Source organism: Apteryx rowi, unplaced genomic scaffold (assembly GCF_003343035.1).
Source record: "Apteryx rowi isolate R43461 unplaced genomic scaffold, aptRow1 scaffold_0, whole genome shotgun sequence".
Taxonomy (NCBI): domain Eukaryota; kingdom Metazoa; phylum Chordata; class Aves; order Apterygiformes; family Apterygidae; genus Apteryx; species Apteryx rowi.
The window spans coordinates 848,866-854,882 of record NW_020447195.1 but is presented as its reverse complement, the minus strand read 5'-3'; positions in this window follow the sequence as shown (position 1 = coordinate 854,882).

The window sequence follows — 6,017 nt, the reverse complement described above, 5'->3', positions numbered from 1 at the left end:
TTCCCTGGGAAAGAGGCCAATGCTGTCACTCCGGTGGAGCGGCTGGGGCTGGGGAGGAACGCGGCTGCTTCTGACATGGGTCACTGAGTAGAGAGGACTCTGACCAGAGCAAGTTTAAGACTCATTAGCCCCATTTTGAGAGTACCTGCAGACTCCCATGGGAATTATCTCATTGGCAGCCCCGCCGCTACAGGCCAGCAGCAACGTGCGGTGCTGGAAAGCATTCAGCAGCCAGGCAGCCTGTCGGAGGCACGCTGGGAGCAGCGGATAACGGTGCTGCGCCAGCCCGGTGTTGTGGGACCGGTGCACCGAGGGCAGCATGGGGTCTCTTTGCCATGCCATGGTTCAAAAGTGTCCCATAGGCAGCGACCGTCCTGGCTGGCTGGGTCTTTGCAGCAGGCAAAGTGCTCGTACAAGTGAACAAGACACTGCCTGCACAAGCAACCAACCCTTCAGAGGGTTTTCACCTCCCTAAGGAAACCTGGCATTTTCCAAAGCAGTATCTTGTGGCAGGTGCCCCTATATATTCATACAGGTACACACATGTGCTCACCCACAACAATGCATACACTGGCAGGTGTGCACAGGGGTAAATATGAAAAAATTTTCAATAATTTTCCCTTTCTAAATATTTGGCTCAAATTTAGTAGCTGCAGTTTCATTTTAGATGCTCACTCCAGATCTAAGCATGTCCCTTTGCATTATTAAAGATGCTATAATGTGTTCTCCTGGAATTATATACCAAAAGCACTTTGCATTTACATAGCTCTTTTTATTCTCAAAGCATTTCACAAACAACCGTGAGTTATTGTTTCACTGTTCATCTGGGCTTCTGGCATCGCTTGGCCAGTGACACCACTGTCTGCATGGCCAGCAGACTGGCAATCTTGAGAGCCAACCATGGGAAATAGCATGAGAAATCCACAGGCAATGAACTAGGATGCTGTTTTGAAGCTGTTTTATTTTTATGCACTGCATTAATGATGGAGTTGACTTAAAATCTGATATCTTGATCCTGCCGTTTTGGAAAAGTCTTTAGATGAGGCCAGCATTAACTAACTTTCTGAAGAATGGTCCAGAACAGCCTGCTTTACACATTAGTCCCATGTTATACTTTGCTAAGGTGCGTTCTCTCTCTACCTTGGGTGGAATTTTCTAATGAAATGGATAAATACCATCTATGAAGTGGACAAAATAACCCACAAAGCCTTGAAACGAGCAGCTCAACCTGCTGGCTCTGAAAAAACGCCCTTTAGCTGGCCCCCAGTCTCCCGAGGAACAGAGGCAGCTATCAGGCAGAACTCGTGCAGCCCCACAACGCAAACGCTTTTTTGCTTTATCAGGGCTACAGTGGCAGTGGGAAACATTCGCATTGAGTTACAAATACTAAATAGCCTAAGAAAAACAGGGAGATCGAAACAGTCGTGAAGTTTATATTGAAACTATTTTAACTCTGTAGTATGAAGTCACCTACAGCTGTTTCATTCTTCACCTAAGAGAGGTTTCATGTCAATGGGCATAAATGCTCACAGAGTTTATACGATGAATATTTCTTACACGGCAACAGCCCAATCTTAATTTTTACAATCATTTCAAAGTTAATATGGATCTGTTTCAAAAGTGATGTCATTGAGATTAAAGACAATTATAAACTGTATCAACAATATGTACTACAGCCTGCAAGTCACAATCTGTGCACACCAAATGGAATATATTATTGCTTGTTAGCCTATTAGACTTTCTTTATAAAAAGATTTTTATACAGAGTACAGGATTATGACAAAACTAGCTAAGTAGTTTTCATCTTGAAAATACAACATCAATTTTTTTCAACAAAGGCTTGATTAGTAGCTGAGATTTAATGAACAATAACAAATATTTATTGATAATTTTATGGTCAGTTTGAACAGAGCTTCCTATAGGACTCTTTTCTGGTGTTTATTTACATATGCCTCTTTTCTTTTGGAAAAAAGTTGATAAAATATAACAAGGAACATATAAATCAAAAGAATGAGTAAACTTCATACCAAGAACATTAAACATTTTTGAAAACACTAAATTATGTTATCTGTTAAAAAACATACATCATTTTGTCTTTAAAGAAAAATATTTTTCCTGTTTTAAAATATTACTAACAGCATGTAATAAACTAACTTAAAATGAGTTTCATAAAAAAGTTGTCTTGCTGTCTAAACATTACTAAACATGCTTAGGTTGAGATTCTGTTAACTGCCTCAACATCTTAAAAATAGCTCCTGTACAGGAACTTGTGATATTCTGACTCCAGAAGACCTGCAAATTTAGAACAGTACATTGATAAAGGATCCAGTAGCTAGAAACATTAAATATATATCGCTATTCAAATAACTCCGCAGTATTCTTTGAAACAACCCATGGCCAAGAAGCGGGGATGTGCTCGGCTAAACAATAAAGACGTTGGGCCCTGGCCCTGCCGGGGGGCTCGCGGGGGCCCGGAGGACTCCGCGGCACGAGGGGCTGCCCGCCCGGCTCCAGCCGCAGGACGCGGCTCCAGGGACGCGGTCGCAGGGCGAGGACCTCGCGGCGTCCCTCCGGCAGCCCAGCCGCGACGGGGCGAAGGGAGAGCAACACCAGGAGACTGGGAAAGCAGCACGTTCTCACCCCAAGGCTTTCTGCTCTCCTCGAGTGCCAGGAAACCCCACCGGGGAGGGACCGTCCTGCTCGCAGTGATGCAGCAGCAGGATTGCCTCACTTTCCACAGCACAGTAATGAGCATTTAAGGCCCAGCTCTCCATTTCTTCTGCAAGCAATCCTCCCATTACTACTAAAGTGTAGTATTTCATGCACAGAGAAGAGGGAATCAACCTTGAGCTGGGCAGATGTTCATCTGTCCTCAGTCTCATCCCTCATCATCACTCACAGACCAAAAATATTACAAGGTTCTTTCTTTTTTTTTTTTTTTTTAAGTCTCCTGCTCTTCCTCTCTCTCCCCCTCCCTGATTATAAATAACAGCTAGATTCAGACACAAGAAAAAACTCAGGACTTCTAAAGGGGACCAAAGTTTAGTTTTCAGCTGCTCATCACTTAGTAAACTGCTACTTTTTACATGACCACACTGGTAATCAAAATAATCATCAGATCACCTTTGACAGAAACTGGCAAGTCAAATTTATGAAAAAAAGGTTAGGTTTTACAAATATAAGCTTTTCCAAGCCTGAGACCTGCCTTGGATGCTACCCTGGGAGTCTTTAAACTGACAGAGAGCTAGAAGACTTCCTCTTTTTTTTTCTTTTTTTTTTTAACTATAATTTGTCACGGTTGGTGCAGGAGTCATGGAAATGAATGAAATAAGAATTTAGACTGGACAATACAGTGAAACGTCACTGGCCTCAAACTCTGCACCCCATGTGCACGCTCCGAAGCGTTCCTGGTTCGTGAATGAACATCACCCAGGCTTGCCAGTGTGAGCGACTTTGCTCCGCGTGGTGCCCAGAGGTCGCAACATGCACTTACTGCGGAAAAACAGGACATGGAGATGACTAGAACCAAAAGTGCAAATCACTGGGCTACAATCACCAGGCAAAAAAGGCAGAAGAAAACAGCACAGGAGCAGACTGTTAAAACTGCCTCCAGATTCCAGAACTTGAGAATAACACAAGTAGCAGCGTAACCTTTTTTAACCTGACAATCACCTTTGAGTGTGATTAAAAACATACAGAAGATAGTCCTCAATGTTAAATAGTCTTATTTTAACTAAACTGATCATGTTCAAGCTTGCAGATTTTGGAGGGGTAGGACACAAAAAGATACATTACATTTGCTAGGCATAGAGGAACTTAGCTTTTCAATAGACAGTCATTAAAGGAAGTTTTCTGAGGGAATTTTTTTGGCATGTATAGTCTCCTACTCCCCATTGGAGACTGTAAAAATGTTGCATTCATATTATTGGACATAGGAAAAACATGATTAACTAGATATTACAGGTAGATAACATCCAAACAAAATACCAATATAAAGTTTTTAACATAACTTAAGACAGAACCCCTGTTACTCAGTTACTAGGTTTGGAATGTATCTGTAGTTCCCCACAGTCCTTTTAAAGACATAGTTATTAAAAGATCCAGTGCTACAAACCACTAAATCTACCTAATCTATTCTAGTTCATACACATATTATACAATATTGCCTAGTACTCACTACATACCAAGAGGAAAAGATGCTGACTTGAATTACAGTAAATGTGCTTTTCTTTAAAGAAAAAAGAGCCACAACATAGTTTGACCAGCATGCAACAAACTTTCTTCAGTTAATATATAGAAACTGTCTAATACGATTAGAAAAAATAATTAGTGAGAGGCCAGAGACATATTTGATCAAGGAAGTTAAGAGATTTAACTGAAATGTTGAAGCTTTTGCCATTTAAGACTCTAAAAAATCTCCATTCTATGTCCCTTCTCCTCCTTTCCTCCCCTTCATATTATACCATTTTTTACAGAGACTATTATAAGGCCTATTATATTTGCATCTATCCTGTAATTTATCTCAAAATAATTTAAAATGCCATAGACAAGCTAGGACCAAAAGCAACTTTTACCATCCACTCAACACTCATGCTTTTATTCTAACAAAGCTGAGGTCCACACGCAGAAACAAGTGTTCACTATGCCTCAATGATAGGTCAAGAATCTGCTAACTCCTAAACGTGACATGGGACCTTGGCTTTTAAATCACTAAGTAAAACATCCCCAAAAGCTTATTTTGAGACGACAGTCATCAAATCCTCATTAAAAATTATGACAAAATCTAGCAGAAAAGGCCTATCGACAGGGAATCTTTGAAGATTCACCATTATTTTGGATAATAAGTGTTTTCAACAAAAAGGTTTTAATTGTTTGAAGGATTCAGCACGTGACTCTGTTGACAACAGCCGCCACAGCTCAGCAGCTCAGAAGACGTGCTTTACTGGGTTAATAGACACGACTTGTTTACAGTTAGTGTTGCACTTAATTTAACAAAATATACATGCTGTGACCATCGTGTCTTCTGATTCTTCAACCACTACCACTCCATACTTTGGGGATAGCTTCTCCTCTTTCAGGACACTTGACAATGCTTGTACTACTGAGAATTAAAGCAACCTCCTTTGCTTTCCGCAAGGAAGGTTATATGCTCCCCAGCACCCTCTTGTCAGATGATAAACTGAGGTTTCTCTCTCCTGCACCCCCAGAAATCTCAATCTCCTTTCCTGTAGTGGAATACAACAGTCCCGTTTCAGTCCAYAGCACAACAGGAAGGGCAGCATCTCCAGAAGATATGTACCGGTACAAAGGAGATGGATGAAAAGCAGGAGATAGAAGACATCGCGACTGAAGGATGCACAGCGACAAGAAAGGGAGTCAGTAAATCGCAGAACGTTGTATCTGACAATATAAATCTCATCTCAAGCTGCAAGTCTGATGTTCAACTCCCACTTCTAGTATTTTTTTCTGAGCAAGATTGCAGCTAATTAGCCTGCTAAACTCGAACTCTGCTCAAACTGCCTGGTCTAAGTAGGCTCTACTTATTCTCCCACCAAGTATGCTTCATCAGCAGTGTTAGACAAGTAATGCAGTAAAGACACTTGCTGGTAATTTGGCACAGTTTGAAAACACAGTAACAACAGTTGTACAGTTAACATGATTCARTGGTGTGGATTTATACTAGAGAAAGAGTTGCAGTTTTCTTTCTTTTTCTTTCTTTAAAGAACAAAGATCTTATAAAAACATTAGGTTTTCTCTTAAACTTTCTGCTCCTGATCTTTTTAGGTCAGATACTGGCTTCTGAATTTTTCAGGTGCTACCAGAAGGAATCCGTATTAGAAATTTGTAAGATACAAAGTTAAGAAAAAATACCTTCCTTACTCCCCCCAAATCCTTTAAAATGCTGCAACTTTCCAGGACTAATACTGATCGGAAACAAGGGTCCAAGAACGACAGTGAGAGAAGTGAAACAAGAGGTGTATGTCTAATTTGACAACTAGGACTCATGCCCCATGGCA